This window comes from Palaemon carinicauda, chromosome 8 (genome assembly GCF_036898095.1).
Source record: "Palaemon carinicauda isolate YSFRI2023 chromosome 8, ASM3689809v2, whole genome shotgun sequence".
In the NCBI taxonomy this organism is placed as follows: domain Eukaryota; kingdom Metazoa; phylum Arthropoda; class Malacostraca; order Decapoda; family Palaemonidae; genus Palaemon; species Palaemon carinicauda.
The window spans coordinates 78,253,114-78,277,528 of record NC_090732.1 but is presented as its reverse complement, the minus strand read 5'-3'; the positions used below and the strand labels follow the sequence as shown (position 1 = coordinate 78,277,528).

Genomic DNA, 24,415 nt, shown 5'->3' with positions numbered 1-24,415 from the left:
CGAATCCTGCTCAGACTCGTTAGTGCCATTAGTGTCTGATATCTTACCATCCTTGTGAGCTAAGGTTGGTGGGTTTGGGGGAGCCTATAGATCTATCTGCTGATTCATCAGCAGCCACTGCCTGGCCCTCCCTGGTCCTAGCTTGGGTGGAAAGGAGGCTTGGACGCTGATCATATAATATATGGTCAGTCTCTAGGGCATTGTCCTGATTGGTAGGGCAATGTCACTGTCCCTTGCCTCTGCCATTCATGAGCGACCTTTAAACCTTTAAACCCGTACATGGCAGACGACTAGTTTCCATTCCCCCTCATGAGGGAATCCTCGAAGCCCCAACAGCCTTCTACTTCGTGGGTTCAACGCCTGGCAAAGCCCCCAGTGGTCAGACTGGTGCCAGACGTATCAGGTAGGAGATATAACCCTTCCTTTCAGGTTCACAGACCTAAGGCAGCTAGCCTTTTGAAGAACCATCTGGCCAGCTCGTCAAATGGGAAGGAACCCACCTGGTATGACGCACTGGTCAAGGGGGTGGGACAAGCTGTTACAGGGGTTCTCCACTGTATGCAGTCGATGGGCAGGACTCCCAGGATCCCCCTGGAAGCATCAGCGAACCTCCCCGGATCCTCTTCCCGTGTGAGCCCAGACAGAGGTCCGAAGCGTCGGCACAATCGAGACCCTCTTCAAAAGAGATTCCCTTCTCCCCCCTTAAGAGGAAATGGGGAGAGGTAGATACAGGTAGGTCTGCGATCCCTTTGCAGTTACGTTACACCGATACGACCAGCTGGAAAAAAGAAGAGGATTAGGCAGTCTCCCTCTTGGGAGGATAGGGAGATCTCTATGACGAACTCCTTCCGCCTCTCCCCAATCGATGTGGTCCCGCCAGAGTTCCATCCCCTACATAAGACCACTCAGCCAGACGTTATTCCTCCTTCCAGAGAGGACCGACATCCTCTCAGGAAGAGTCAGCTCCTTCGCCATATCTTTTGGAGGAATACCTCCCACCTTGTAAGAGGATGAAGGACTCCAAGACCATCCCAGAGTCCTCGGCAAGAGCTTCCGGATCTCGGCAAGAGAGGTCAAGAGGAGCTTCTCCTCCCAGGAGACGACTCTTTGGCGGTCTATCCCCATGACTTTGACCCACCGGGGGTTCCTATGGGTAAGAGCTCGGAGGTGGAAGACTACTTCGACCTTGAGTACGACTATCTGCCTAAAGCTTCTAGCCCGAAATATATGGAAGTGGAGCAGAAGGAGTCGGAGCATGCCTTCTGGCAGGTCTTGGCCTGCATGAGAGCCATCAACGGCTCAAGATAGCAGATACAGTCTTGGACCATTTCTAGGGCTATCAGAGTACCCCAAGGGCCAGTGGAGCTTTGCCTTGGTCCAAAGGGTTGAAGTGTGCCCGGAGGAAGGTAATCTCCCAGATCACTGGCTCTTCCAGCTCCCTCCGATCAGGCTCTTCCTTGAAACTCCTCGTGCTGCCTTTCGTGTAGCAGAGGAGATATTACAAAGTTGCCAATGAGCCTCTTCCAGCCCTGCCTCTAGATCATTATAGAGGCATGATCAGAGGAGTCCCTTTTAGAGACTGTCTGGATTCTCCGTCTCATTCTTGGCTCCGGAGATTATCTGTGGTTGGTGTCTGTGGGCCACCTGATCAGGACTGAGGACTGGTCATGGGAGTCTACCAGGAAGTCGATGGAGACCTTTCTATTGTCCAGCATCAGGACAGTTAAGTTCCTCTCCCACCAGGTGGTTAACCTGTGGGCGAATACCATACTCAGGCGATGGGACTCAGTAGTAGAGAGATTCCATCGGCATGGCCCGCAAGCCGAGGTAACAAAGTTGAGAAACTCCACTTTCGAGGGGAGTTCTCTGTTCGAGCTGGAAGATGTTGAGCGGGTGGCAGAGAGATGGAGAAAGTCTAACCAAGACTCCCTCCTCCCATAGGGCCCTCACATCAAGGCCCTATTGAGTTATGCCACTGAAGAAACAGCCTCAATCGAAACTGCCAACAAGTAGTGCTATGACGACCACATCTGCGTTGTCACAAAAAGTGTTTGTTCCGTAACTGAAATACAAACCACGCTATTTAATATGGGTAATTACTTTCGGCGTAGCTGAAATGACGAGCCATTAGAATCTTAACAAGGGTTTACTACCCCACCGCTAGTTAGCGGGGGGTACGGAGGGGTAGTATACTGCCGCCTCCCCCCCCCCCCCCACACACACACACCTGTGCTGAGCTCACTTTGCTATCGGCTCGGGTGCTAGACGGACGTGTCCCTTATCACCCTCGCCTACACTGACAGCCATTAATCTTTGTTTGCTTTTTCTTTTTGACAGAGTGTTTGGAAGTTGGCCTCTGCGATGCGGAAGTGTCCTGGTTTACCTGACCGCCCTTGTGGGACTTATATGTCGGCGGTCGAAACAGATCCACACACCTTATGTCACAGAGTGTTTGGAAGTTGGCCTCTGCGATGCGGAAGTGTCCTGGTTTACCTGACCGCCCTTGTGGGACTTATATGTCGGCGGTCGAAACAGATCCACACACCTTATGTCCTTTTTGTAGGGGCCAACAGTGTGACAGAGATAAAGTATGTGGTGAGTGCAGGGAGTGGTCTACCTCCCAGTGGGAGAGGTTTTCCCGGCGCCGGAAGAAGTCGAAACGGGATATTTCTCCTTCAAGGGCTTCCTTGAAGAGAGAAAATCCCAAGGACTCTTCTTCCGTTGCCCAAACCTCCTCCGAAGCTCCCACTCGATCGGCTTCTTCCGAGAGGCCAGCGAGTGGTAGCGTAGGCGGCATTTCTGTTGACCGATCTCTGGGTTTGGGAGAGGGAGTTGCCTCCCATAGCGAGGCAGCTCCTCCTCCTCCCCCGGGGGGGATTTAATTGTTTCTAATGTTGCTAATGAGGATTTGTTACAGCTTTGGGCTTCCTTGGGGCTTCAGAGCTCGCCCTCCAAGGAAGCCCTGTTTGACATAATCAGGTTAGGGGCAGCTGTCAAGCAGTCGCCGACGTTAGCAGAGGTTGTTGTGGCAGAGGCTTCTGACGAGTTATCTCAAACCTCTGCTCCTGTTGCTGATGTAGCTGAAGGCCTAGCTCCCCCTTCCGAACATCCTTCGAGGGAGGAACTAAGTCCAACGGTCTCTTCTGCAGGTGATTCTCCCCCTCGGGGGAGATCACTGACAGAGACTCCTCTTCGGAGGACTGCCGACGGTCTACCTGCTGCCCCCAGAGGGCGTAAGGCCCGCCTTCCCCTCCGCCGTAGAGGCCTTCCTTCACTCCTTCACCTCACAAGGGTGTTAGGAAGCGCCTCTTCGGCTCGTCTTCGCCGCAGTCCGCCGCAGAGGAACCTCGTCGCCGTTCACCTGCCCTTCCAGCTACATCCCTGGACCTGTCAGCTGATTGTTCGCGATCTCCTACTCCTGCCAGACCAGCTGACCTGCCGTCGCCCTTCCTAGCTGCCGACGCGCTGTGGGCGCCCACGCATCCTGTGATCAAGCAGGCCACGGTCCCTTCGGGGCAAAAGGGACTTGCTCACATTGTGACAAAGTCCCTAAAGCGCCAGGCATCCCCTGCGCGCCAGCGCCCTATTGTGTGCAAGCGCTCTACAGTTGCTGACCCGGAGACAACGCACCAGCGAGCACCTGTTCCTGAGACTTCCGCCAGCGCTCACCTGCGTGCCGACGAACTCCTGTGCGCCAGCGCTCTCCTGCTCGCCAGCGCGCCACTGCGCGCCCGTATCCTGATGCACGCCCACGATCTCCTGCGCGCCCTAGATCTACGCGCCAACGTTCGCCTGTGCGCCCACGATCTTCAGATCTGGGCGCAGGAGGGAAGATACCTTCTTCCCCTGCTCGCCAGCGATCTCCTACGTGCCAGCAGAAACCGACGCGCCATCAGACCCCTCCGGCTTGCCAGCATTCTCCTACGCGCCATGCGCACCCGCGCCATCACCCCTGCGCGCCCGCACTCACGCGCACGCGGACAATCACCCGTGCGCGAACCAGATAAAATCCTATCGCGCCAGCGCGACCACCAGCGCGATTTGCAGTGGGATTTCCAGCGCGATCCCACGCACGAGGCTGCATCTCCTTCACCCCCCCCCCCCCCCGCAAGTGCAGACCAGCGCGTTCGCCGAAGGGCGGGAGAACACCGGATAGGTCCAGGAACTTGCATTCTTCCCCTTCTTTTCAGGAAGACCTTGTTGTGGTTTCTACTCCTAGGGATCGAACGATCCCCTTCCCGCCAGAGGGAGTCTCTGACAGCGCCGCTGTCAGTAAGCAGCCATGGTTTGGGTCCCTTGTCAGAGCTGTCGTGCATGCCTTTAAGCCTGCCTTCTCTGAGTTGGGCCTCAAATCAGCGGCAGTACCGACCCCCCTGAAGAGGAAGAGAGGAGTAGATGATGTGGTGACTTCCCCAAGGGTTAAGCTGGCTCCTCGGAAGTCTTTGAGGAAGGCTCCCTCCCCCCCCCCCCAGTCTTTCTCTGCTTCCCCTCCGGACGAAGATTTCCCGTCCTCAGGGGATTCTCGTGAGGTGAGGCGTTCTCCCATCGCACCAATGGGAGAAACCCCACCTCGCATAGAGGAGTCTTCTCGGGTAGGGGTGGAGAAGAGCCTCCCGCCATCGCTGTTGGAGTCCTGTATCCCTCCCAGGAGGGAGTCGAAGGACTCTAAGACTGTTCCTAAGTCGTCCTCGAGGATGGGACCAGAGCCAGCAAACCTGCGGAGAACATCCACGAATCCCCCCAAGAAGAGCCTTTGGGGACAGGAGACTTTGCTGCCAGCCCTACAGGAGGAGAGCTACAGGAGTCGAAACATGCGCTCTGGCAAGTTCTGACTCTGACGAGGAATCTCAACGGGTTCTCGGATCCTGAGATTCTCCCTCGAGAGGGCAAGGACACAGTCCTGGACTGAGTCTTCGGCACTCAGAAGCCCCCTAAGGCCAGTGCGGCTTTGCCTTGGTCCCAAGGGGTCAAGAGTGCCAGAGATAAGGTTGAGGGCCAGCTCTCCGAGCTTGCCTCCTTCAGCCGTTCCAGCGCCGGCAACAAACTCCTCCCGCCTCCTCGTGTCCATCAGAGGAGGTACTTTGAGATCATGGAGGAGTCTTGTTTAGCTCTCCCGTTACACCACTCTGTGGAAGAGCTTACCAGGGGAGTCCCTCTAGAGAGACTCACCAACCGGCAAGTGTCTTTCTCGGCCTCAGAGATCCTCAGTCAGGAGAAGGTAGCGAAGTGTGCCATGCAGGCAACTTCGTGGCTGGATATCTGGCTAGGGTCTCTGGGCATCCTGTTACGATCCGAGGACCTTTCCAAGGAGAGTACCAGGAAGGCCTTGGAGACCTTCCTTCTATCAGGCACGCGTACCATCGAGTTTCTAGCTCACCAAGTCTCGAACTTCTGGGCTAATTCCATCTTGAAGCGTCTTGATGCGGTGTCTGAGAGATTTCACGGGAAGGTCCCCAGCACCGAGGTCAGCAGGCTCAGACATTCCTCCATCTTGGGGAGGAACTTGTTTGAGCCGAAAGACGTGAAACAGGCAGCTGAGAGGTCCAACCAGGGCTCTCTCCTACATAGGGCTCTTACATCAAAGCCCTATAAACCACCTCCAGCACCTCAACAACCTCGCCCGTCCAAGAAAACGAAACCGGCAGTGGCAGCAAAGACAACGGTGTCGAAGCCCTTTCCTGTCAAAGACAGGAAAGGCAAGAAGTCCTCCAGGGGAGGGAGAAATCCTAGAGGGAGTGGCTGAGGCCGCAAACGCTAGGATTGGCAGTCCCCCCCCCCCCTGCATGTCCACCAGTGGGGGGATGCCTACAAAGTTGCGCGATCAGGTGGCAGCAACTCGGGGCCGATGCCTGGACGATTTCTGTAATCAGTCAAGGATATCGCGTCCCGTTCACAACATCTCTACCTCCCCTGACAGCGGATCCAGTGTCGTTGAGCTCCCTTGCCATGGGATCGGCAAGGGGGCAAGCCCTTCGGGCAGAAGTCGAGACCATGTTGAAGAAGGGCGCTCTCCAAGAGGTTGTCGACGGGTCCCCCGGCTTCTTCAGTCGACTCTTTCTTGTAAGGAAGGCGTCTGGAAGCTGGAGACCAGTCATCGACCTCTCAGCCCTGAACAGGTTTGTCAAGCAGACCCCATTCAGTATGGAGATGGCAGACACGGTCAGACTTGCAGTGAGACCCCAAGATTTCATGTGTACACTGGACCTGAAGGACGCGTACTTCCAGATCCCAGTTCATCCGTCTTCAAGGAAGTACTTAAGATTCAGCCTAGACAACAAGATCTACCAGTTCAAGGTGCTGTGTTTCGGTCTCTCCACAGCACCCCAGGTTTTCACCAAAGTGTTCACCCTAATATCATCGTGGGCACACAGGATCGGCATCCGTCTCCTTTGTTATCTGGACGACTGGCTGATCCTAGCAGACTTGGAGTCGACCCTTCTTCGACACCGAGACAAACTTCTCGGACTTTGCCAAGATCTGGGGATCATGGTAAATCTCGAGAAGTCCTCTCTGCTTCCTACTCAAAGACTAGTATATCTAGGCATGATCTTAGACACCAATCTCCACAAAGCCTTCCCATCAAACGACAGGATAGCAAGGCTGAGGAGGGTCGGAAGTCCTTTCCTCAGACGAGACGAACTCCCAGCCCAATCGTGGTTACGTCTTCTCGGTCACCTCTCATCCTTGGCCCGTCTAGTTCCCAATGGACGCCTCAGAATGAGATCTCTGCAATGGCGACTGAAGTCTTGGTGGAATCAAGGACACGATTCCCCGGACGTCATGGTCCCTATGGGGCCTGCGGAACGGACGGACCTTCAGTGGTGGGTGGCAGACGAGATTAGATGAGTCTCATAGGCACCCTGTCATCAATCGAACAGTTTGTGTCTCTGGGAAGACTTCATCTACGTCCTCTATAGTTTCATCTAGCAAAGTTCTGGACGAAAGATCAGAGTTTGGAAAAGTGGATGCCAATTCCTCTAGTGATCAGGAATCACTTGGAATGGTGGGACAATGTCAACAATTTCCAAGAGGGTCTCGATCTGTACCAAAAGATCCCTGACCTAGTGTTGTACTCCTACGCCTCAGACATAGGTTGGGGTGCAACTCTCGGGAAGGCCGAGATATCAGGTCTTTGGACAAAGTCACAAATGAAATGGCATATAAATCTCAAGGAACTAGTGGCCATTCATCTATCCCTAATTCATTTCCAGAAGGAAGTCCAAGGAAAACTGATTCAGATAAACGCAGACAACACCACTGCGTTGGCGTATATCAAGAAACAGGGAGGCACTCATTCGACCTCTCTTTACGAAGCGGCAAGAGACCTCCTCCTCTGGATGAAAGCGAGAAACATAACATTGATTACTCGCTTCATTCAAGGCGAGAAGAACGTCATGGCGGATATGCTCAGCAGGAGGGAGCAAGTTCTATCCTCAGAATGGACCTTGCATCACGAGGTGTGCACCAACCTTTGGATGTTGTGGGGCCAACCCTCAATAGACCTCTTCGCCACTCAAATGACAAAGAGACTACCGGCTTTTTGCTCTCCAGTCCCAGACCAGGAAGCAGCCGCAGTGGACGCTTTTCTTCTGAATTGGCAGAACCTAGATGTATACACTTTTCCGCCATTCAAGATCCTAGACAGGGTCCTGAAAAAATTCAGGGAGTCAACCAATGTCCGCATGACACTAATAGCTCCATTTTGGCCCACGAGACCTTGGTTTGCAGAGTTGATGGAGTGGCTCGTAGATATCCCCAGAATACTACCAGTTCGGAGAGATCTACTCAAACAACCGTACTTAGAGAGGTACCACCAAAATCTCCTCACTCTCAATCTGACTGCCTTTCGACTATCAAAAAACTTGCAAGAGCGAAAGGTTTTTCTAGAGAGTCTGCTCGAGCTATCTCCTGGGCTAGAAGAACATCCACTAACAAAGTTTATCAGTCCAAGTGGAACATCTTTAGAGGATGGTGTAGGAGTAACAAAATTTCTTCCACCAATACCTCTGTAGCAAATATAGCAGATTTTCTATTGTATCTGCATAATAAAGAGAAGCTAGCCGTACCTACCATCAAGGGTTACCGCAGCATGCTAGCTTCCGTCTTCCATCACCGTAACATTGACGTGTCAAGTAATAAGGATCTTTCTGATCTCATTAGATCTTTCGAGACCTATGAGAAAAGACAATCCTAACCCCTCTTGGAATCTGGATGTAGTTTTAGCCTTTTTAACCTCGAGTAGGTTTGAACCCTTAGACAAGGCTTCCTGGAAGGATCTTTCCAAGAAGACTCTGTTCTTAGTCGCTTTGGCCACAGCAAAAAGGGTAGGGGAGTTACAAGCCATCAGCAAGAAGATGGGCTTTAATGGAGACAATGCCATTTGCTCCCTCCAGCTTGGTTTTCTCGCAAAAAACGAGAATCCTTCTCGACCCTGGCCTAGAACTTTTAACATCCCAGGTCTATCTCACCTTGTTGGGCGAGAGAAAGAGAGAGGTCTTTGTCCAGTAAGAGCCCTTAAATTTTATCTACACATGTCCAAGAACCTGAGAGGTCAATCAGACAATCTCTGGTGTTCTGTTAAAAAACCCTCTCTACCATTATCTAAAAATGCTCTAGCTTTCTTTATCAAGGACATGATAAGAGAAGCTCACCAGAATTGTGAGGAAAGGAGTGAAACCCCATGAGGTTAGATCTGTGGCAACCTCTATGGCTTATAAACATAATAAATCTATGAATTCCCTCCTAGAGGCCACGTTTTGGCAAAGTAATTCAGTCTTTGCAAACTACTATCTTAAAGATGTACAAACTCAGTATGAGGATTGCTGTTCCCTGGGTCCTTACGTTACCTCTGGCATCGTAGTTGGAGAAGGGTCTACTGCCTCTTCCCTATAATCTTATATACCCTTGCCTTTTGTATTTGTGTTCTCAGGTTGTCTGTGAGTTGGTCGCAACTTTTTGCAGTCTGGGACACAAGTCAAGTTAGTTTAGTTTTGTGTGTTTTTAAACTTTAGAGTAGGTGGTCAGATACAGTATCCTTGGCTATGCCAAGTTTGCAAGGGTGGAGGTCTAGCCATGTGAAGGTCGAGGACTTTGTGGCAGCCCCAAGAGACTTTTACAGCCCCCTGAGTGGATCGCTGAGTCTCACAAGGAATGCGGCCATAATGAGGTAGAGTAATTATGAAGCCAGCTTCCTTGTCAGGTAAGAACCAAATTGTGAGTACTACTAATTGTAGTTATTAATAATTATATGAATTTCCCAATGGGACGAGGTTTTCAACCCACCTCCAACTGTGTGAATCAGCTATATATATGTAACTACCAGGGAAGTTACATATTTAAAAATGGTATTTTTATTATAAAATAAATTTTTCAATATTAAACTTACCCGATAATCATGTAGCTGTCAACTCCGTTGCCCGACAGAATTCTATGGAGGGATACGCCAGCTATCACAATACTAGAAGGGGGTGTACTTACCAGCGCCACCTGTGGCCAGGTACTCAATCATTTGTTGTTGACACCTCCTCAATTATTCCTCTGTCGTGCTTCCGGCTAGACGTTCTGGGATACGCTTATGGTCTTCGAGTTTATTCACGGATATTTGGTGAAGTATTCTCTCAGATTAACGGCTGTCGCTTTACTGGAATCCTTCTTATATTAGCTAGATAGCTTTTATATAATACTGATATAACGGTTAACGAATTTTGCTTGTTTTTGGATCACCCTTTGGCTAACTCTTTGAAACAAGATGTCTGACGTTTCGCAAGCCCCCTCCCATAGACGATGTAGGTCTTGCAATAGGCGTATTCCGAAGGCCTCGGTAGATCCTCACACCGCTTGTTCTGACTGTAGGGACAGGCCCTGTCTATTAGAAAATCGATGTGAGGAATGCGCCGGACTTTCGGAATTGGAATTTGTCCGTCTTTTAAAATATTCATCTAAGTTAGAGAGAGGTAGAGTTAGGAGAAGTTCTTCTCACTCTTCTATGTTTTCCTCACCTCATGATCCCCTACCTTTTCCTACCCCTGTAGTGGCTACCCCCGAACCTACTGTGTGCCCTCCGCCTGATATGTCAGTTGTTTTGCGTGCTATTCAGGCTTTAGGCGATAAAGTAGAATCAGTGGTAAGTGACCATAAGTCTCTGATGGCCGAAGTTAAAGAACTGAAGGTCAAGAGTGCAGTGGGTGGAATTAGTGCCAGTGCTGTGACGAGTGCTAGTGTCGGTGCAGTGCCAAGTGCTAGTGGTGCCAGTGTGGTGCGTGAGAATTTTTCTGTGCGAGCCAGTCGTCCTCCCAGTCCGGGACCTCTTGCAAGCTCCCATGCCCAGGGGAGAAGCAATGTCGAAGGGCTTAAGGGTTCGACAGGCCTTGTTAGGCGCACAGAACTATCCTCGGTGGTTGCGGGCGTGTCTTCCTTAGACCGTCACTCCCACCTGCAGACGATTGAGCCCGTCTTATTCTCGTCCGCTGATCAACTAGCAGGGAAGAAACGTTGGTCTCAGGTCTCGAGACCGCTTAAACGTAGAGTCCAGTCCGCGAGTGCTCAGCCAGGTTGCAGTCATTGGCTCAGCTCTGACTCGCCTCAGTCATCTGTCGACTGTACTCCGCCCAAGAGGAGTAAGGTTCTGCCAAAACAGAGCCCGACTGTGACTTTACCTCAGTCTGTTATCGTTTCTGCCGATCCCAAGTGGACCCTGCTTCAGTCCATGCAAGCTCAGCTTTCGGACTTGATGCGTGAGTGTCGGGCTGAGAGTGTTGCACCTCCTCCTCCGCCTACACTCCCTCCGCCTGTTCTCACTCCGCCTGTGCTCGCCCCGCCTGCACTTGCTCCGCCTGGTCGCAGCACCATCTGCCAGGCGTACGATGTTGAGCCACTTTCGGAGTTCGCTGTTCCCAGTGGTGTTCAGCCTCAGCCTTCTTTAAGGCAACCCTTGCTTTGGGATCAGGAGAGTTATTCCACTCTTCCTCCGCCTCCCCTTGCTGCTCCACCAGTGGTGCAACTCTCGGTTGGGGTACAACAACCTCTCCCCTCCGTGAGTCTGTCTGCTCAGCCATCGCTGCAGCGAGCTCAACCCTCCTCAAGGCAAGCTCCTCTACACCCTGGACTTGCGCCTCAGGAGCCTCAGCTTGCGAGAACTTTACCTTGTTCTGCGCAGCCTCAACCTCATCATGCTCCGCTCATCTCACAGGAACAGGAACGGACTACTCCGCCTCCGTCCTCCGCTCAGCTTGTGCAATCCTTGGGTTCAACCTCTCTTGCTAGGAGTCAACCTCCTTCACCCATGCGCCTGCCTTCTGCTTCGTCTGTTGTTCAGCCTTTGCAGTCTGAGCCTCAGGTTTTCCCTCAACAGTTACTGGAAGAGGAAACCACTGTTATTGTTCCTACCCGTTCTGACTCTGCGGTTCAGCATTCTGGTCCGATCGCTTCGCTACCCTCTGCTGATGAGGTGTCGGATGATGAGGAGGCACACCTTGATCCCTCATCAGACGTGGACGAATCTAAGCTTTCTCCATTGTCGATTGATTTTCGTAAGGTCTTGGCTCTACTCAGGGAGATTTACCCAGACCACTTCGTCTCTGCTATTCCCCGCTCTCCACCATCTGAGTTTTCGCTGGGCGTACAACAAGCTAAGTCCAACTATACTAAGCTTGTCCTAGCTAGATCCTCCAAGAGGGCTTTAAGGATCTTAGGGGAGTGGCTGCAGTCTAAACAACACCTTGGCAAGACTTCCTTCATGTTCCCTCCAACGAAGCTCGCTTCGAAAGGTTGCGTTTGGTATGCCACAGGGGAAGCACCAGGCTTAGGAGTACCTGCCTCTGCCCAGGCTGACTTCTCAAGTCTGGTGGACTCGCCTCGGAGAACTGCTATGAGACGCTCGAAGGTTTGTTGGACCTTCTCAGACCTGGATCATTTTCTGAAAGGGTTGTTCAGAGCATTTGAAATGTTCAACTTTCTCGACTGGTGCCTGGGAGCCCTCAGCAAGAAAACCTCTCCTGCGGACAAAGATTCTGCCATGCTAATAATGTCCTGCATGGATAAGGCCATCAGAGATGGATCGGGTGAGCTAGCGTCGTTATTTGTATCAGGGGTGTTGAAGAAAAGGGAACAACTGTGTACCTTCCTTTCCGCCAGCATTACACCTTGCCAACGGTCACAACTCCTTTTTGCTCCACTCTCAAAGTTCCTCTTTCCCGAGGAGCTAGTTAAGGACTTGTCTGCTGCCCTGATACAAAAGGACACGCACGATCTTGTAGCCTCATCGGCTCGTAAGTCTAAGGTTGCCACCTCAGTCCCCAAGACTTATCGCTCCCCAGTGGCTGATACCCCGGCTACGAGGTTCATACCGCCCTTTCGTGGTAGAGCCCCCAGCCGAGGAAGCTCCCGTCCAGACTCTCACAGGAGCAAGTCTAGGAAAGGATCCAGGACATCTAAGGGAAAGAACTGACTCTCAGATTCTCCAGACAACAGTAGGAGCCAGACTCAAGATCTTCTGGCGAGCCTGGGAGAAGAGAGGTGCAGACGCACAGTCTGTCAGTTGGCTGAGGTACGGTTACAGGATTCCATTCTGCCTCAAACCACCTCTGACCACATCGCCCATCAACCTCTCTCCCAACTACAAAGAAGAGGACAAGAGGCTAGCATTGCAACAGGAGGTGTCGCTACTTGTGCAGAAGAAGGCAGTGGTTATAGTCCGGGACCATCAATCCCCGGGCTTCTACAACCGTCTCTTTCTTGTGGCCAAGAAGACAGGAGGTTGGAGACCGGTGCTGGACGTCAGCTCTCTCAACGAGTATGTCACCAAGCAGACGTTCACGATGGAGACGACCAAGTCGGTCTTAGCAGCGGTCAGACAGGAGGACTGGATGGTCTCGTTGGACTTGAAAGATGCATACTTTCACGTTCCCATTCATCCAGACTCCCAACCTTTCCTGAGATTCGTTTTCGGAAAGGTTGTCTATCAGTTCCAAGCCCTGTGTTTTGGCCTAAGCACAGCTCCTATGGTCTTTACTCATCTGATGAGGAATGTAGCGAAATTCCTACACTTATCGAACATCAGAGCCTCCCTCTTCCTAGACGACTGGCTGTTGAGAGCCTCCACGAGTCGTCGTTGTCTGGAGAACCTCAATTGGACTTTAGACTTAATCAGAGACCTAGGTCTATTAGTCAATATAGAGAAATCTCAACTCATTCCCTCCCAATCCATTGTGTACCTGGGAATGGAGATTCAGAGTCAGGATTTTCGGGCTTTTCCATCGGCCCCCAGGATATACCAAGCCCTAGAGTGCATCATGAGCATGCTGAAGAGGAGCAATTGCTCAGTGAGACAGTGGATGAGTCTCACAGGGACCCTCTCATCACTGGCCCTGTTTGTCGAGCTAGGAAGACTCCACCTCCGCCCTCTTCAATTCCATCTTGCTGCTCATTGGGACAAGGGCTCGACTCTAGAAGCAGTCTCTATCCCTATCAACCAAGAGATGAAGACCACTCTCCTGTGGTGGAAGCACAATCTCCTTCTCAAGGAGGGTCTATCATTGGCCATCCAGACCCCCAATCTTCATCTCTTCTCAGATGCATCGGACTCGGGCTGGGGTGCGACCTTGGACGGACGGGAATGCTCAGGAGTATGGAACAAGGAACAAGGATTACTCCACATCAACTGCAAGGAACTGTTAGCAGTTCATCTAGCCCTGTTGAACTTCAAGTCCCTCCTGCTAGGCAAAGTGGTGGAGGTGAATTCAGACAACACCACAGCCTTGGCTTACATCTCCAAGCAAGGAGGGACCCATTCGAGGAGCCTTTACGAGATCGCAAGGGACCTCCTCATTTGGTCAAGAGGTCTAAACCTCACTCTGGTCACGAGGTTCATCCAGGGCGATATGAATGTTTCAGCGGATCGCCTCAGCAGAAGGAATCAGGTCATTCCCACGGAATGGACCCTCCACAAGAGTGTGTGCAACAGACTTTGGACCTTGTGGGGTCAACCTACCATAGATCTGTTTGCCACCTCCATAACCAAGAGACTTCCGCTTTATTGTTCCCCTGTTCCAGACCCTGCAGCGGTTCATGTGGATGCTTTTCTTCTGAACTGGTCCCATCTCGACCTGTACGCATTCCCTCCGTTCAAGATAATAAACAAAGTTCTGCAGAAATTCGTCTCGCACGAAGGGACACGGCTGACGCTGGTTGCTCCCCTTTGGCCTGCAAGAGAATGGTACACAGAGGTACTTCAATGGCTAGTCGACTTCCCCAGGACTCTACCTCTAAGAGTGGACCTTCTACGTCAACCACACGTAGACAGGTTGCATCCAAACCTCCACGCTCTTCGGCTGACTGCCTTCAGACTGTCGAAAGATTCGCTAGAGCTAGAGGCTTTTCGAAGGAGGCAGCCAGTGCGATTGCCAGAGCTAGAAGAGTTTCCACTCGTAGAGTCTACCAGTCTAAGTGGGAGGTCTTCCGAAGCTGGTGTAGAGCCAATTCAATATCCTCTACCAATACCTCTGTGATCCAAATAGCTGACTTCCTTCTACATCTTAGGAATGAGAGATCCCTTTCAACACCTACGATTAAAGGATATAGGAGCATGTTGGCCTCAGTTCTCCGCCACAGGGGTTTGGACCTGTCTTCCAACAAGGACCTTCAAGACATTCTCAAGTCTTTTGAGACGTCTAAAGAACGTCGTCTTTCCACTCCAGGCTGGAATCTAGACGTAGTCTTAAGGTTCCTTATGACATCTAGGTTCGAACCTCTCCAGTCAGCTTCCTTCAAGGATCTTACCCTCAAGACTGCTTTTCTCGTTTGCCTTGCAACAGCTAAGAGAGTCAGTGAGGTTCATGCCTTCAGCAAGAACATTGGTTTCACAACCGAATCTGCAACATGTTCTTTTCAGCTTGGATTCCTAGCAAAGAACGAGCTTCCTTCACGTCCTTGGCCTAGATCGTTCGAAATACCTAGCCTCTCCAACATGGTAGGTAACGAACTAGAGAGAGTTCTTTGCCCTGTCAGAGCTCTCAAATATTATCTGAAGAGGTCTAAACCTATTCGAGGACAGTCAGAAGCCTTATGGTGTGCCATCAAGAAACCCTCGAGACCCATGTCCAAGAATGGGCTTTCGTACTATATAAGGCTTCTGATCAGAGAAGCACATTCTCACTTAAAGGAGGAAGACCTTGCATTGCTGAAGGTAAGGACCCACGAAGTAAGAGCTGTAGCTACTTCGTTGGCCTTTAATAAAAACCGTTCTCTGCAGAGCATAATGGATGCAACCTATTGGAGGAGCAAGTCAGTGTTTGCATCATTTTATCTGAAAGATGTCCAGTCTCTTTACGAGAACTGCTACACCCTGGGACCATTCGTAGCAGCGAGTGCAGTAGTAGGTGAGGGCTCAGCCACTACATTCCCTTAATCCCATAACCTTTTTTAACCTTTCTCTTGAATACTTTTATTGTTGTTTTTTATGGTTGTTACGGTAGGCTAAGAAGCCTTCCGCATCCTTGGATTTGGCGGGTGGTCTATTCATTCTTGAGAAGCGCCTGGGTTAAAGGTTTGGTAGAGGTCCTTTAGTAGGGGTTGCAACCCCGTGTACTTTGGCACCTTTGGGTTGATTCAGCCTCCAAGAGGAACGCTGCGCTCAGTAAGGAAGACGAACTTTAAATAAAGAGGCAGAGTAACGGTTCTATTCGACTTCCTTACCAGGTACTTATTATTTCATTGTTATTTGAGATAACTGTTATATGAAATATGGGATACTTAGCTATCCTTTAATCTTGTACACTGGTTTTCACCCACCTCCCTGGGTGTGAATCAGCTACATGATTATCGGGTAAGTTTAATATTGAAAAATGTTATTTTTATTAATAAAATAAATTTTTGAATATACTTACCCGATAATCATGATTTAATCGACCCTCCCTTTCCTCCCCAGAGAGAACCAGTGGACCGAGGAATGATTGAGGAGGTGTCAACAACAAATGATTGAGTACCTGGCCACAGGTGGCGCTGGTAAGTACACCCCCTTCTAGTATTGTGATAGCTGGCGTATCCCTCCATAGAATTCTGTCGGGCAACGGAGTTGACAGCTACATGATTATCGGGTAAGTATATTCAAAAATTTATTTTATTAATAAAAATAACATTTCTAAATATACTTACCTGGTAGTTACATATATAAAAGGGCCCTCCCTCCTCCCCTCTGAAAACAGAGACATCGAATTTCTGAAAATGATGGGTAATGGTTCTGATAACCTACGAGTGGTGGCGCTCATGTATGACCTCCTACTGTCATGGCGGCTGTCGCCGCGAATTTGAATTTCTGTTGTGCCGCGTCGAAACGTGGGATTTAAGCTATATATATATATGTAACTACCAGGTAAGTATATTTAAAAGTTTATTTTATAATAAAAATACCATTTTATAATAAAATACCATTTTTCTGCTAAGATTCAACCACTGGCAAGAGAAAAGAAATTTCCTTTAGATGAAGAAGCTTTGCAGGCTTTCGAACTACTCAAACAAGAACTTGAAGGAGCAACGCTACACTGTGGATGAAAATTTGCCTTTTGAGGTCGAATGTGATGCCTCGGAAGTAGGAGTCTCAGCAGTACTCAACCAGAATGGCAGGCCTGTGGCCTTCATGTCTAGGACTTTACTAGGAAGTGAAATTCACTATCACATTGTAGAGAAGGAAGCCATGGCTATCGTGGAGGCTGTACGTAAGTGGAGTCATTTTCTTGCTAGACAACACTTTGATCTTGTTACAGACCAGCGTTCTGTGGGCCTTCATGTTTGATAACAGGAAACCCACTAAAGTTAAGAATAATAAGATCCAGGAATGGCGGATGGAACTCGCAGCCTTCAGTTATACAGTACATTATCGCCCCAGTAAAGAGAATGTGGTTCCTGATGCCTTCACCCGAGATTTTTGCGGTTCCGTGGTTTCTACGTCATCTACCCTCACTGAACTACATGGGAATCTGTACCATCCAGGAGTGACTCGCTTGTTGCACTTTGTGAGATTGAAAAATCTTCCCTTTTCCACTGAGGACGTTAAGAAGGTCTGTGCTTCTTGCAGGATATGTGCAGAATTGAAACCAAGATTCAACAAATTCCAAGAAGGAACACTCATCAAGGCGACACAACCAATGGAGAGATTAAGCATTGACTTTGAAGGTCCAGTTCCGACGGCCTCGCGCAACCCATATCTACTTATTGTGGTTAATGAATATTCTCGTTTTTCTTTCGCTTTTCCGTGTCCCAACATGAACACAACTACAGTGATTAAGTGCTTAGAACAAATATTCAGCCTGTGTGGGATGCCTCAGTATATACATTCGGATCAAGGAACCTCATTCATGTCAAGGGAGCTCAAAACCTATCTCGCACAGAAGGGAGTTGCAACAAATCAAACTACCCCTTTTCATCCAATCGGTAATGGGCAAGTGGAGCGGCTCAATGGTACTGTATGGAAGGCAATCCAGCTGGCACTCAGGTCTCGAAATCTTCCCAATCAGCACTGGGAATTAGTACTCACTGATGTGATACATTCACTTAGATCCCTTCTGTCGACAGCAACTATGTCACACCCCATGAACGCTTTTTTCGATTTCCGCGCCGCTCATCCTCGGGGAGCTCTCTGCCTTCGTGGCTTATGTCGTTACGACCGGTATTATTGAGCAAGTTTGTCAGAACAAGCAAAAATGAACCCCTAGTGGATGAAGTTGAACTATTATCTGCTAACCCAACATATGCTAACATTAGACATCCCAGCGGACGAGAGTCAATGGTTTCCTTACTTGACTTGGCCCCATGCCCTAGGGATAATTCTGTTTCTGAAAATCAAGAACTACCTTCTGTTTCATTGTCACCAGAGGCCATACCATCTCAATCTCCAGTGTCACCCACAACAACCCATCAAGAGTTTCCAGAAGGTATGGGACTTCACCCAGAAGCTGAAATTAGAACAGAGGCTGCATCACCTCCAGTACGTAGATCAACCCGGGTGTCAAGGGCTCCGAACCGATATGGGTGGGATTGATTACTTATGAAGTGATGTAACCAGTTTTATATCTAGAGGGGAAGAATGTTATAATATTGTTTTGTCCTTTTACTCTTTCATACCTCACTCTGAACCGTTTGTCTGGGGATCTTTTCATACTTTGTTTACTTACCTGATGGAGGGACAGTCAAAGCAACTTATCAAGTAATTCTCTGTTTGTTTTGTATTTTCTTTTGTTTATTCCATTTGTATCTATTTGGTTTAATTAGATTTACTTTGAGGATCTAACATAGTTTGTATTACAATTATTATGGGGTCTGCTAATTATGTTCATGGTTGTTTTAGGGAATAATCTACTGAAGTTTAAGTTGAATAAAGCTTGGGTAGCAGCAGCCAAGTCTTTTAATGTCACAACAACTACCTTACGCTACAGTTAGTCCTTGGACTTTGGTCCTGGACTCTTCGGAGGATCACCAGCTCCCTCATGCCAGCTTTATCATGCGCACGCGCCAACAGTCTTCCGTGCATGCGCGCTCTTTGACAGTCTTCCGCGCGCTCTTCGACAGTCTTCCACGCGCGTGCTGACGGTCGTCCACGCGTGCACGCGCTGACAGTCGTCCACGCTCGCACGCGCTGACAGTCGTCCACGCACGCACGCGCTGACAATCTTCCGCGCGCGGGCACCGATAGTCTCCCGCACATGCGCCTATTGTCTTCCGCGTGCGCCCGCGCCAACGATTTTCCGCGTGCGGGCGCTGACAGTCTTCCCCGCGTGCGCCGACAGTCTTCCCTGCGCACGCACGACGACAGTCTCCCGCGCACGTGTGCTGACGGTCTTCCGTGCGTGGGCCGACGGTCTTCCGCGCGCGCGCCGATGTTCTCCCGCGCCAATGGTCTTCCGCACCCGCTCGCTAGCAGTCTCCACGTAGTACTCTCACGTACGCACCAATGCACCCGCCTTTGTGCAACCAGTCACATGCTTCGGCGCATTCTAGGGAGACTTCACAAAACTTCACAGTGCCGTACTGCGCACCAGCGCTCTTCCGCACTTTCCTGTGCCTCCTGTGCACTTGCGGTCTCAGATCCAATGCGGCAGCTCTTGCCAAAGAGCCAGTGCTCGCAGATCCAATGCGCCAGCTCTTGCCTAAGAGCCAGCGCTTGCCTGCTCTCCAGGTAGAAATTAAGCACCAACATCATCCTGTGTGCCATCGCTCCAGTACTCTCCTGCACACTCATCCAATAGGCAGAAAAAAGGAATAAAACTTTTGGACAGGTCACCATTGCCCCATTCCTCCCTGCAAACATAACATTGCCACCGGGAAAAGAGGAAAGAGGCTTCACAGAAAGATTCAAGATCCCGAAGATTCCATCTTACAAGGGGAATTGAAACGGGGAATCCTTGGTCCCTGTCTCTTCTGAAGTTTCTTTTTTTTTCCTTGACAGACCACCGTCAGCAAAGAGGAAAGCATCAACAGTCTGATCTCTAGATCACTGTTTGCTGATGGCTAGTTCACGGTTTACCGATCGCTAGGTCGCCGATCACGAGATCGCCAATTGCTAGCTCAACGCTGATCTTTGACCTCTAGTCCCTCCAATGACTAACGATCTCCGATTGCTAGTCAATAACCAGGCATCGACTTGCTGATCACTAGATCACCGATGGGCAGCTCATCTTTCTTCGAGCATTGAACTCAGCTCGCTGATCTCTGACCAGCCCATCTTCAGCTTGCTGATCTCTGACCAACCAGGGGGAACCATAATCAGCTTGCTGATCTTTAGCTCACCATCGGCTCACAGACCGCCGATTCACCAATCATCGGCAATTCGCCAGCAGTTCGTGACTCTAACTTACTAGTCAACCTCTGCCCGTAGTTCCCTAGTCAGAAGGTATACAACATACTTCTTGCTACTGACCGTTCGCCACCACACTAAAGTGATCGGCAAACGTTCGACAACCCTCTTCAACGGCTTGTCGACAGGGAACTACTTGCGAGTACTCTCCAACTGCACAGTAACCATGATACTCAACCGTTAACCATTGATTAACATTGGCTAGATTGATTCTATTCTAAGGAATAGCATCAATCCCATCAGGGCGCATGGTAAGGCTAAGCGTTGCCTTCATTCTGTAAGTTAAAGGAATTCTCTCTCATGGAAGAGTTCTTACGTTGGGTATCGCGTCTGATCCTTTACGACACAAGTCAAGACTCCAGCATCGACAATCTTCCATGCAAAAGGATCCGCAAGGAGCTGTCCCTTTGGGTCGATGTCCACACATGTTGGAGTTCGAACAAGGGCTAAGACTTCAGGTCTTCATTTGTACACTGGATCTAAAGGACACTTACTTCCAGGCCCAAACCATCCATCTAGGAAGGTTGGAAGATTCAGTCTAGACAAACAAGAAACACCAGTTCAGGGCACTGTGCTTCGGTCTTTCCACTACACCCATCCTGGTCTCACAGAATCGGTTTCTGTCTCCTCCGTTTCAGGACAACTGACTGACCTTAGCAGACTCAGTGGCAACCTTGCATTAGCACCGGAACTTCTGAAGTCTTTTTACCAAGATCCAGTGATCAGGGTAAACCTGCAGAAGTCTTCCCTACTTGCCTCCCAGAAGACTGGTGTATCTGAGAATGATTCTAGACACCAATCTCCACAAAACCTTCTCGAAAACGAGAACAACTCCCACTCCAAAGTGACTTGAGTCAGACTGGAATCAGGCCTCGATCCCCCAAACATTATTACCCCCATGGGACCAGAAGTTTGGACGAACCTCAAGGGATGGGTGTCAGTCGAGAATCTACAGAGCGGCATAACCTTCTCATCCTTCCCCACCCCTCGGACTTGATGTTGTGCTTAGAACACATCAAAAGAAGAGAGGAGGGACCATAGTGCTGCACCACACGACCTCAGCCCTTCACTTAAATCTCTTAAGAGATGAAGGCCAACTTTCCGGTCCTTCAGCAGCCTCATCGGTTCCTAACAGAACACTCAGTGATGTGATGGACGACAACACCACACACCACATAGAGACTCACATCGGCAAGCAAGAAGGAACTTTCTCGTAGCCTCTTCCCATAAACACTAAGATGGGCCAAAGTCCGTTCGGTACCACTATCAGCCCGCTTCATTCCAGACTAGAAGAACATGCTCGCCGACAATCTGCGCACAGCATCTCAGATTAGGTATACCGAATGGTCTTTGGATCGCCTTGTAGCCGACAAAGTTCCGACTTTACGGGGTCCTCCAACTTGGGATCTGTTCGCAACGCTCCTGAATCTCAGGCTGCCGTTGCTCCCCAGCCTTAGACCCCAAGGCTCTCTGGCAACAACGGTAGGTACAACAATGACGTTTACATCTTGTCCCAGTTTTATCTGGAGAAGGACACTCAAGAAGGCTAGAACATAGGTCAACCTCTCAAGAACTCTCCTAGCTCCGCTATGGCATTATGCAGAACTTTTTCCAAACCTTTTGCAGCTCCTGATAGAGTCTCCAAGAGAACCCTCTCCTCATCACAGACAACCCACTCCGACACCTACCATAAGCTATAGCTTTGCTATGATTGTACGCCTGGAGACTAACCAGTACCTCTTTTGCAAAAAGGTTGTCTAGATATCTGAGGAATTCCTCAGCTTCAGTCTATCAGGCAGTATAAGTCTTGTGTGGTGGGTGTCATGTGAAAGTGTCTCTCTCCACTCGATACCTCTATTCCAGCTATAGCGGAATCCTCGAGTTTATACAAGAGGAAAATACCCCCTATTCAGTTTCGACAGGTAAAGATGATCACTCAACCTTGATCCTTCACCTTCAAACTGAAAGAAAGGGACATCCTCTCATCGATAGACCTTTCCTAACTCATATGGATTTACAATTTGCCTTTCTCCAGTCGGAATTGAGACCTTCCTCTCGGAACATGGTTCAAATTCTCTGATATGTAAAGAGACTTCCTTAAGTTCCACTTCACCAGGCAACAAATTTTCTCCTGTTTTAAGAAGACAATGTTCCTACACACTCGGACAGCAACCATACGAGTCAAGGAACTTCATGGTCTCTCTTTCGACAACGCCCATTATTGAGAAGGGCGAAAGACAATGTTCAGTTTTGTCCCTGAGTATGTCGCCAGACAGTCTCCAGAGGTGACGGATCCTACACAAGTCTTCACTCGGTAACGGACGATAAAGATCATCCGTTACTGTACCCAGGGTAAGGTATGAAACTTTACCTAAAGAAAACGGCAACAGCCCACCCGGGTCCTTTCTCTTGTCATCAGCATGGAGAGACTAGAGGGGATCACCGAAACCTTATCTCGACATGACGACTCACAGTGTCAGGGGCATAGCTATGCCCCTGGTCGTTCTTAGCAGATTACTCTGTGACGCAGGTTTTACAAGAAAGGATGTGAATGCTCCAGATGACTTTCACAACCTTTCTCCTGCAAGACGTGACCCACAGGAACTCGATACGATCTCTGTCGGTCCGGTGGTGGCTGCACAACTGCTGGTTGTATAACTCAAGTTCCTTATTGGACAAGTAGCAGAAGGTTGAGGGCACTGTTACCTGGTTTTAGTCTGCGTGAATGAAAAGATTTGACTGGTTCTTATTCTTTTCTTCATCCTACCCTCTCATGGGGAAAGCAACATCCTGGGCTCTGCATAAGCTGACCTCAAACCCTGCAGGTAAACCATGGTCCCTTGTGTACCTAGTATTAAGCTAATACTGTTGCGTCCCCATACCCTGGCGAGGTGGTATTGGGAAAGTCTTGGTTACATCAGGTTTTTCCTACATAGACTCGGAATAACTTTACCTAGACAGTCACACTTCTAAATGTCTCAACACACAGCTTGTGTAGGCCGCGGATCTTACGTAGCAAGGTTTTAGCGAGGGTAGGGACTCCTTATTTTTGAGTACTAACATACTCGGATAAGGAGCCCCCGGGCAGAGCCAAAAGCCAGATTGGCAGGGACGTCCGCCCTTCCTAATGGGTGAGTCACCCCTAATAAATAGCGTGGTTTGTATTCCAGTTACGGAACAAATGACAAATTCGTAGATAAATTGTATTTTTCCTAACTATACAAACCTTAGCTATTTATACAAACTTGCCCGCCAACCCTATCGCCCTTGAAGTCCTACCTCCAATCAAAGTGACTAAATCACAGGTATGTGAATGGGAGTGGTAGCAAGCTACCCCTCCCTACCCCCGCTAACTAGCAGTGTGGGAAGTTAACCCTCGCTAAATTTTAAGGGCTCGTCATTTCAGCTCCGCCAAAAGTATAACCACCTAATAGATAGCTAAGGTTTCTATAGTTAGGAAAAATACAAATTATCTATGAATTTGTCATACTACGTCCCAATAATGTACGTACTGTAATTGTCCCCCCATCCGTCTTGCTATAGACCCAGCAGTCACATGACGTTTTCTTGGGGCGAGAGTAGAATAGCGAATGGCGACCTAAGAAGGTCGACCAAAGCGTCGTCCGAGGGCATTCTGGGTAAACAAGAGAGGTCAGGTTAGCGCAGGTAAGAAGGGAGGTTCGGGGTGGCCTGTTCGGGGGAAAAATTCTGCCCGGATAGAAGACGATGAGAGTAAACTCCAAATTATTTGGGATGTAGTAAGTATATTAGGAAAAATACAATTTTCTTAGAAATTATCATTTTCAATATTAAACTTACCCGATAATCATGTAGCTGTCAACTCCGTTGCCCGACAGAATTCTACGGGAGGGATACGCCAGCTATCACTATACTAGAAGGGGGTGTACTCACAAGCGCCACCTGTGGCCAGGTACTACAGTACTTGTTGTTGACGCCACCTCACTTTTTCCTCTGTCGTGCTTCCGGCAAGACGTTCTTGGATACGCTTATGATTTTGGAGTATTGTTCACGGTTTGGTGAAGTATTTCTCTAAAATTTGCAGCTATTCGCTATACTAGAAACTTCTATATTAGCTTAGTTAGCTTTTGGAATTAATTTAATTATGGTGACGAAGAGAGTATGAACTCTCTTTCACCTTTAAATGGCCGACCCTTCCCTTAGACGGAAGTGTTGGTGTCTAAGAGAGTATAGACTCTCTTTCTTAATTTTGCTTATCAAAAGTTATAGATTTATTTTATATCTCTCCGCCTTTTATAGGCCTCTTCGATTAACTTCCTTTTATTATAAACTTATTAAAATTAATTTTTATATTTGTTTATATTCGACCTTTCCTAATAGTAGGCGGTCTTTTCTTGGTACCGAAGTTAATTAACATTGAGCCCGTCATTTCGGTTTTACCTGTTAACATATTTTGCTATTTTAATGTTTTTGAAAGAATTTCTTTGATAGTCTCGTACTGTTTTCAAAGTTGAACTAACGTTTTGTTTTGTCTCTGCAGTTGTTGACGTTCAGAACGTTCAACTTGCGCTCTATCGTCACGATAGAGAGAGA

General features: G+C 49.3%; 1 protein-coding gene and 1 pseudogene across 2 annotated transcripts in view; both read left to right on the top strand.

Annotated features, from left to right (window-relative positions):
• Pdk1 (Phosphoinositide-dependent kinase 1) overlaps window positions 1-24,415 on the top strand; it is a 776,015-nt gene that overhangs the window by 18,788 nt on the left and 732,812 nt on the right. The gene's annotated exons all lie outside the window — the stretch shown is intronic.
• LOC137645324 (uncharacterized) lies at window positions 7,073-21,604 on the top strand (annotated as a pseudogene).